This window comes from Miscanthus floridulus, chromosome 3 (assembly GCF_019320115.1).
Source record: "Miscanthus floridulus cultivar M001 chromosome 3, ASM1932011v1, whole genome shotgun sequence".
Taxonomy (NCBI): domain Eukaryota; kingdom Viridiplantae; phylum Streptophyta; class Magnoliopsida; order Poales; family Poaceae; genus Miscanthus; species Miscanthus floridulus.
The window spans coordinates 63,498,734-63,508,871 of record NC_089582.1 but is presented as its reverse complement, the minus strand read 5'-3'; positions in this window follow the sequence as shown (position 1 = coordinate 63,508,871).

The window sequence follows — 10,138 nt, the reverse complement described above, 5'->3', positions numbered from 1 at the left end:
TACTGCCCCTTTAGCCAGTGACACATTGCCTTCAAAATCCTTCAGCATCATATTGGTTTTGGTCAAGTCTTGATCTCCCTTACCAAGTTTCTGATACATCACATAAGGCATAATATTAATCGCAGCCCCTCCGTCGATAAGTATCTTAGATATAGGCTGCCCATCAACTCTACCTTTCACAAACAAAGCCTTAAGATGCTGTCTCTCGTCATCGGTAGGTTTCTCAAAAACAGCCATCATTGGATCTAGTGTCAACTGAGCTACTTGATCAGAGAGAACAACTTCTTCCTCATTATCAGATAGTGCCAAAAACTCCATCGGCAACATGAATACCATATTAACATCTGCCGATGGACCCTTATTTTTGTGTTTTACCTGCCATTACTGATGACCAGACCTCTCATTGGAGGAATTTTCCTCTCAGTATAAATCCTCCTGATGCTCACGTTGCATCCTCCTTTTCTGTGTCTTTGTCAGACCCTTCGGGCACCATCGAGGAAACTTGGTTTTCCAAACCGGCTGATAACAGGTCCTAGTTGATTCTACACGGCGTATATTAGGGTCCCTGTAGAATATTTCTTCATCAGGAACTCTTGCGTTTGCCATCTCCTCAAGCTCCTCTTGATTCCTTGGAAAATATCCAGCGCGTTTACCAAGCCTCTCATGTACACTAAGTCTGCCCCCCAGCCGATCATGCACTGATGCTCTGCCTCTGATCAGCTCATTGATAAATAAACCCTGATTGCTAGGTTGAAACCTCCTTTCTGACCGATTGACCCCATAATAACCATTGCACTCAGGGCAATTTAAAACAGTTGGCAATTTAATACCTTCTTCCCAGCAATGGATGAAAAACGGGCACCTCCAATGATCTTTATGCCGATACCATTCTTCCCGACGTCTCTCTTCTTGCTGTTGTCGATATCGGTCCTTACGCTGACGCCAACCCTCCTGCTGCCTTCGATGGGTAATCACAATGCCAGGTCGAGGAGGGTTTTTGGAACTACTGCTTTCTCCTAGCAAACCCTTACTTTTTGCATCATCGGTAGTTATCCGATGTTGGGGATCTACTGATGCATTTTTCTCAGCAGCCTCTGACGTCAATATCTTGGTCTTCCCTTTGGCCTCCAACATATTTGCTGGAAAAGGGTGTTGATCAATTTTCATCGGCTTCTGGGCCTTGGAAGTACCAAACTTAATTCTCCCAGATTCAATAGCCGATTGTAACTGTTGCCTGAACACCTTGCACTCATTTGTACTGTGTGAAGTTGCATTGTGCCATTTGCAGTACAAGATCTTCTTCAACTCTTCTACCGATGGGATCACATGATTAGGTGACAGCTTAATTTGGCCCTCTTGAAGCAGAAGATCAAATATCTTGTCGGCCTTGGTGATATCAAAGGTAAACTTTTCTGGCTCTTTCTGACCAAAGGGACAAGATATAGGCTTTGTATTCTTAACCCACTCAGCTAAGCCGATAACTGGTTCTTCATCAGAATCAGAATCTCCTACTTCTTCAACAAACGATACTTTTTTACTCCAATTCTTTTTAGGTTCAAAAACCCTAGTATCTTGATCAGAGATCCTTTGCACAAGATGACTGAGGCTTTCAAACTCCTGAGAAGCATATCTGTCTTTAAGATGTGGCAATAACCCTTGGAAAGCCAGATCGGCAAGCTGCCGATCATCCAGCACCAGGCTGTAGCACTTATTTTTTACATCTCGTAGCCTTTGCACAAAGCTTTCTACCGATTCATCATTACACTGTCTCAATTTTACTAAATCGGTAAGCTTCTTTTCATGGATTCCAGCAAAGAAATACTTATGAAATTGTTTTTCTAGATCAGCCCAAGTAATAATAGAATTTGGTGGTAATGAAATGAACCATGTAAATGCCGATCCAGACAAAGATGATGAAAATAATCGAACTCTTAATTCATCTCTGCTAGCTGCCTCTCCACATTGAATAATGAAGCGATTGACGTGTTCCATTGTTGATGTATCATCTTGCCCAGAGAATTTAGTGAAATCTGGTACCTTGTACCGATTTGGGAGAGGAATTAAATCATATGCAGGAGGGTATGGAGTCCGATAAGAATAAGTATTGACCTTGGGCTTTATCCCAAACTGATCCTTCATAATTTCTGCTATCTTATCGGCCCAAAAAGCATCAGCCTCCTACTGACGAACTGGCTGAATTTCTATAGGAGGTACCTGCTGATATCCCTCCACATATCTTTGTGGCCCACGATCTCCAGCAATCGGCATATTTGCCGTTACTTGTGGTCCATTAACCTGCTGGAAAGGATTCATCGGCTGAGCTGCCGATGCTTGATTCTGGAAACCAGCTTGCATATGACCTTGTTGAATCCCTGCAACCTGCTGATTTTGCTAAACTGTATGTTGAACAGGTAACTGTCCTGACCAACCATTATTAGAACTCATCGGTACAAAACTTACCGATGGCTGGTAATTTGCTGACATTGTTGGATAATTATAACCAGCTTGAGGCATGAACTGAACCCCAGTTTGACTCATAGCAGGGGCTTTCTGCTGCATCGGCAGTAAGCTTGCCGATGGACTTGAATTAGGTGTTTGAACCAAAGGCATCTAGAAACCTCCTGGAGTTGGTTGCACAGTAGTTGCTGTGGCATATTGAGGCACTTGAGCCATCGGCGAAACAGCCGATGGTATAGGAGCTTTTCCTAATGCATCAAACACTTGAGGTAACCCAGGATTGAAAGCAGATGACTCTAGAGGCATACCATATCTCCACCAATTAGCAGGAATCTGGCTATTCTGAGACACAGGGCCTGACATAGCTGATGCCGATAGATCTGTATTAAGCTGAACTCGTCCTCCTGGTAGTACCAGATCTGATCGTATCGGTGTAGATTGAATATTAGGTAAGCCTGCCGATACTGGAGGAGAAGTAACTTCTGTACCCACAACGGCCGAGGGAGCCGATGGAGTATTGACAGATGCTGGCTCTGGTTGGTGATAGGCAGGCCCAACGTAATGCGGTGACGCTTGTCTTTCTTTGAGAGTTCGAACCACAGCATTATGAACAGTATTGGATAGCACATTAGAATGATTAATCAAAGCATGATTTACTGCAGAATTAACCATCTCTTGAAGTTTACCAGGATTAGAGTCAAAGGTAACCTACCGAGGCAACGACAAATCTTGCTTCTGGATGACTTGTCCACTCTTGTTCAGGCTAAACGATCTCAAACAAAGCTGCCTGTATTCTTCTATAGCCTTTTCCATGGCCTGCCTCTGCTCTTCCTTAAGATCTTCTTCTGATACCGCAATAATGTTCCCTGAATCGATCTCGGGATTGATCATATTGATCAGATTGATTGGTCCCACTAAGCATGCCAAAAGATGTGTTGATGCAAAAGTGGATCTGCAAACACAAAGGGCTAATACCCGAATCGATATCCAAAGCGTGCCAGTCGATTTGACCTGTTAATCGACAAGGATGAAGATACGAGCACTTTGGTCCTGACAACAGCGATACGCCCGGAAGTCACGGCCAAGTGGTACTCACGCGGAACTCGAGAATCGCCGAAGGTTGCACTGAAGTGATACAACTCGCCGAATCAATGAGAACTCGTAAAAAGAAAAAATATGCAAATTGACGAAGTCGCCGAAAAGTAAGTAGATGCAAATAGGAGTAAAAATTGGTTTTGATATTGATTTTTTTTTATTACATTGCCCCTCAATCTATATTTATACCCTGATCTAAAGAGACATAACCAAATACGACTAGGACACCAAGTCCATATCTAAGGAAACACGTGACTCTTACATGAATCATACTCTAACAAATATAGAAAAGCAAATCAACTCCTATCTATTTCCCTGTCCGCCTCAATTACGATGGAATTCTCACCGACCTCCTTTCCATCGGCGTACTTCCTGTTTCATCGGCAGTAGTTTTCAAGCCTTCCTTCATCGGCATCAACAATAACATCTCCAACCTTATCGGCAATGCCCGAGTCTAAATCAACCTTTCCATCGATCACCACCATTCATCGGCAACCATCTTTACAAGCTGATTTTCATCGGCTGTCAGCGTATACAGTAACTTTCCTCCTGCCGATTAGCCCACTCTGATCATTTTGATACATGCAAAAAAACGGTGTCAACAATCCCGAAGGCCATCGAGGAGCTCAGGTGGAGAGTCCCAGCGAGAAGTGAAGTGGAGCCAAGGACGAAGGAAAATGAGGTTGTGTCTTTCATCCCTTTCCACCTTCTTGGGTTCAGGCTGCCAACGCACCCCTTACTGAGGTGGTTGCTCTACTACTATGGGCTCCGCCTCCATGTCTTAAACCCAGAGGGGATCCTCCACCTCTCGGTCTTCACTATGATGTGCGAGGGCTTCCTAGGAATACCTACCCATTATGATCTATGGCAGTTTCTTTTCTAGGTGGTTCCGTCAGTGTCCTCTTGGCACCATCATTATCCGATGGGGGGTGCCTCGATCGAAGTTCATCCTAGATTGGAGGAGCGGTACCTAAGCCTTGACCGCCACTATGCCATAGACCTAGATTGGGAGCATAGGTGGCTCTACATCCCCAACAATGAGCGATCGCCGCTCTCAATTTTTTCTCACGACCGGCTATGTCCTGACACGTTGGAATCATGGTCGAGGCCACCAACCCTGTCGGAACCGCATCATTTGCTCTTGTTGCTGGATGCGATCGAGGATCTAAAGGATAGGGGACTGATGGCGTCAAGGGTGATCTGTACCTTCTTCAACCATTAGGTCCTCCCATTGAAGATGAGGGGCCACCCCCAGTGGTAGTTCTAGGGCGTGACGGACCCTACAATCGAGTTGAGCATCCCTATCCACTTGGAGGAGGTAGATGATCTAATGATGACGGCTATTGGAGTGTCCACGTAGGATCATGGCGATGGGGAGGCCCCGGATGCCTTCCTTGTCGGCAATTCTCCTCCAACAGATGGACCTCTCATCGGTGTGGTCTCTGACCCACCACTAGTTCCCCTTTGAAGGTGGATCATCACCGTACCGCTATTCATGTTGTTTATTTTCATTTAACTAGAATATGCAAGCGATGCTCACACTATCTAGTATGTGTGCATGCTGTTTAATTTAACTAGTATTTGGAATGTGCCTACTTTCTCAATAGGTGAACATAGGCATGATGGTGTCCTGAGCCTCGTTGGCCCTGGAGCCTGGTTCTTCATCCACGGTCATGCTCAGAAAGCATCCCGACGAGGCATCCACTGATGGGGGCAGCCACCCATGATTTCATGCCATGCTGTGTCGGTCAGTTCAGTATAAGTCATTTGCATTCTCAATCTGATTGCTCTCCCCCTTATAATCTAAACCGGTAATCATTGCGAGTTCCCACGCCAGTTCGCACCATGTACACTCAATGCACCCGGTCGTCTACCTACCCGGTAATCTAAACCGTGTCATCGTTGCGAGTTCCCATGCCAGTTCGCAGAGGGTATTTAGAGAACTCATACTATAACAGCTGCTCGAACTCCTCCCCCTCAATCAATGCACATCGTGCCACTCCGCCTCTCCAGCCCTCTGGCTCACTACCATCCAAATGTCGTAGCTCCATCCACGCCAGCAATCATGTTGCTAATGGTGCTCCCTACCGACATGTAAATTGAGATTGCCGGCCACCTTGCTATGACCTCAGATTGGCCCATGGATGACCTCCGTAGTCTATGGGCAACCTACTCGTCCATGCGCCACATCTACGGTGACCCCACCATTGGTCAGCGTCTGGCACTAGATTAGGTTAGACACAGGAGGACGGGGGCTGACCCCATCAACTACTATGCCCTCCTTGCTAGCCTGACCCAAGTCGGCAACCCCAAGGCTTGCTTCGTCACTGGGATACAAATTGTATTCATGGAAAAGCACAGCCCCCAGCCATGCCTAAATGATCTCACCTACGCCGCCTATGGTGGGCACAATCTGGTGGCCTATCTAGTCACCATATTGCTCTATAGGTACAATGGGAGTGCCGATGACGACAACACTACGAGGCGGTGCATGAGATGGGTCGAGGGCAAGGATGAATTGCGGGCGGCGGCAGCAGGCGGTGGCGACAAACCAACGAGTAGGTGGCTAAGCTACCACCTGACTATCAAGGTGATCTACAATACGACGTGGGGACAGTTGTCGCTGCCGCCACCGGTGTAGGTGCGCAGCGATCTTCCTTGAGCAGGCGGTGCTTGCGGCGATTCAGATGGATGGGAAGGAAGTGTTGTATATTGCAGCGAGGACTATAGGCTTCATCAATAAATCCTTTTTTTGAATGGGACTTTGGAATAAGAGACTAGTGCTTTCACTCTCTAACATGTAGCGTATTCTAGCATATGAAATTTGTCCTCAAATATAGTGCATTCTATAGCTTTTGATTTCCTGTTGCTTTTGTTTTTCTGTTGTTTTGTTTCAATTATATTTGTTTTCTTATTCAACAAAAGTACTAGTATGAAACAAGTTTCCTGTATAACGTGAAATGTGTCCGGCCCGGTCAGATTTATAATGCCCAGACTTTCTTGCGTGTGTAGTAAAATTTGAATAGCTATGTGGCTCCTCCGTTAGGCATTAGATCAATGCGAGACTGCATCAGATGAATTTCATATGCATGTTTACCACATGACATATCAGAAAGAGAACCAGGAAGAAACCTATAGGCAAAACCAACCAACAAGGGCTAGAAATCGGCTACCAAATGACCCATGGTTCAGTAGTAGTAGTAGTAGTCATGGGTGGCTTTGATGTGTGTTGAACCCAACTCGTCTTATTTTCATGGCTGCTTCAGTCTTAAGTCTTCCGTTTGCCCCTCAACTGTCATGACTGCTTATGCGCTCTTGCATTCCCACAAAGACGTGCGCGCATGGGTGGCGTCCGTAGCCTGTTGCAGCAGGGACGCTCGCATTGATGTAACGCGGCCAAGCCGCACTACCAAACCACGCAAATGTCTCATTGCTCCTTGGTTGTGGGGTGATACTTTGTATTAGGTGGGTTGAACTATGTTGGGTGTGGTGTAGCTCAAGTCGTTTGGTTTCTATTTGTTTTTTTGTTGCCTTGGTGTCGTTGTTAATATTTGTTGAACATGCAAGAACCTTGCAGCGAGGAGCAAGTCTCACCTCAGTCTAATGCAAAGTTGAGTAGCTATTGGTGTTGAGATGTTATTGCACACGTAAGAAAGTCCACCACTGTACATTTGGTCGTGTCTCACAGTTTCCTCCATAGTTTTTTCCTCGTTTGGACGTGTCTGACACGTAAGAAACTCCCAACTCCCAACATATGGAAGATACATCAAATGCAATGTGACATAACATCAAATGGAACTTTATTTAGTCCTCTGCTAATGACTTTGAGAACAAGGGAACATAGGACTAAAGTTTAACAGCAAAGATCCTAGTGTGTTTGGTTTAGGTGACTAAAAGAGACTAAAGCAGTTAGAAAAGACCAGAACGCCCATATTAATTGCTTAGGATCTTTGCTGCTACAGCAGTATTGAGGGGCAAGGGTGGCTTTTTTGGCCCTCTGTATGTCTGTGTTTAATTTTTTTCAACTTTATATTAGGTGGGTTAAACTCTATTGAGCATGGTGTAGATTAGGTCCTTTGGTCATTTGGTAGCCGGTTTTCTAGCCACTATTGGTTGGTTTTGCCTGCAGGTTTCTTTCTGGTTCTCTTTCTAATCTGTAGTATGGAAAACATGCATAACAAAATTCATCCGATCAAGTCTCGTGTAAATCTAATGCCTAAAGGAGGAGCCATATAGCTATTCAAATTTTATTGCACACGCAAGAAAGTCCAAGCATAATAAATCTGACCGAGCTGGACACATCTCACGTTATACAGGGAAACTGTTTCATATGAGTACTTTTGTTGAATCCCTAAAGAAAACAAATAAAATTGAAACAAAACAAAAGAAAATAAAAAGCTATAGAATACACTATATTTGAGGAGCTCAAACTACTTCAGTAGTACTTTTCAACGAACGCACAGTGTTTTCCTCTCACAACAAATCACTATAAGTATTAGCATAAGCCAAATTTCAGCGAAATGACCGTTTCACTGAAATTTGGCTTATGCTGATGCTTATGTTGATTTATTGTGAGAGGAAAACACCATGTGTTCGCTGAAAAAGTACTACGGAAGCCAAAATACAATATATTTTAGGATGGAGGGAGTAATTCACATTCGCATGTAAAGAGTGAACTACTAGTTTCTTATTCCAAGTTCCCATGCGAACAACTCAAATTCGCGGCGAAGCCTACCGTCCTCGCTACAATACACAACCCTTCTTTCACATCCGTTTGCATCGCCGCAAGTGCCACCTACTCACGAAAGATCACCATGCACCTATGTTGGTGGCGGCAGTGACAACTTGCCCTAGGCACACCTCATTTCATGGATCACCTCGACGGCCACCTCACGGCGACACAGCACACTACCCTTGTTGTGTAGCCACCTACTCGTTGGTTCACCGCCACCGCCCACCACCACCACCCACAATTCTTCCTCGCCCTCAACATGTCTCATATACCACCTCGAAGTGTCGTCGTCGCGGGCAGAGCCATTGTGTCTATAGAGCAATATGGCGACCAGATAGGCCGCCACATTGTGCTTGCCATCGGCGGTGTGGGCGAGATCATCAAGGCATGGTTAGGGCATGTGGGTTTCCTCGAATACCATTGGTATCCTGGTGAGGAAGCAAGCCTCTAGGTTACCGAGTTGGGTCAGGCTAGAAAGGAGGGCATAGTAGTGCATGGATGAGTAGGTCACCATGCCAGCCCACGTCTGCACTGGTCTAGTGCCATGCGCCGACCGACGTTGGGGTTGCCGTAGATGCGGTGCATGGACGAGTAGGTCGCTCGTAGGCTACGGAGGTCATCTAAGGTCTGCTCCAAGGTCGCAATGACATTGCCGGTGATCTCAATGGCCAGCTCATCAGGGAGCGCCAGCAAACGCGACGTGGGGTGCCATCTCGCTGCCATGATTGCCGGCGTCAATGTCACACGATGCAGAGCGTGAGGAGGCCAACTATGGGCTCGCGCAGTGACATGGATGGAGCTACAACATGTGCGTTGATGGGGGTATGGTGTGTGGACAGCAGCGAGATGAAGCACTGGAGAGGTGGCATGGTGTGATCGACTTACGTTGATTGAGGAGGAGGCAAGGGAGGCGGCTGAGCAGGGGTTAGAGTAGGAGTTTTAAATACCCTCTATGAACTGGCATGGGAATTCCAACGATGACACAGTTTAGATTACCTGGTGGGCGGGCGACTGGGCGAACGAGACGGTCAGATTACAGGGAAATGCGGAGTTTTCTAGTTCTTTTTCTGATCTTCATGTTTCTTTCTATTCACATTTTTTACTGCACATGTAAGAAAGTCTGCCCGCTTTACATTTCATCTCATAGGATAGTATATAGTGTCGTCTGTACATTTGAAAGTCATAGCCAATTGAGTGCATTTGTTCATACTGCCTCTAGGCCAGTTTGTTAGGCGCATAGGATGAAATTTTAGATACCAAGGAATAGAGGAAGACTGTGAAATTGCATTAATAGAAAATATCACGTCCAAGCATCTATTGGAGTCGTCTCCCTAGCTTCCATGCATGTATGCATGCAGCCTTCAATTGGAATGGACTAGAGATGAGCTCGGCTACCATTGGGAGTTAATTGCAGCCTTATTTCTAGGATATGCCTAATAATATAGACTTTTTCTAAAACCCATGGGCGCCTACTAAAGCGGCAGCATCAACCATAGCCCAAAGAGTGTAGTTGATCAGAACCTATGAAACCATGTAGCCATCTCTAGCTAGCTGCTGCCCCTCGGCCGTTGTGAGCCTACGACTGCTTGGATTGGAGTGCACTATATACTTCGCCGGATGACCGAAGGTCCGACCATCTAAAATATTCACTACTCAGATACTAGTAGTGATGAACCTCGTGTGATCATGTTAGGAGCCTGTTCGAGCCCTAGCATCCCTATGTGTATAAAGCCTAGCCTCACTCCCATTGTATAACCATCTCTAGCTAGCTGACTGCCTTACTACCCCTCGATTGCTGTGAGTCCTCTTCACAGACATAGTAGGCTTTCAAGTCTCAAGCATGTCATGGTGGTC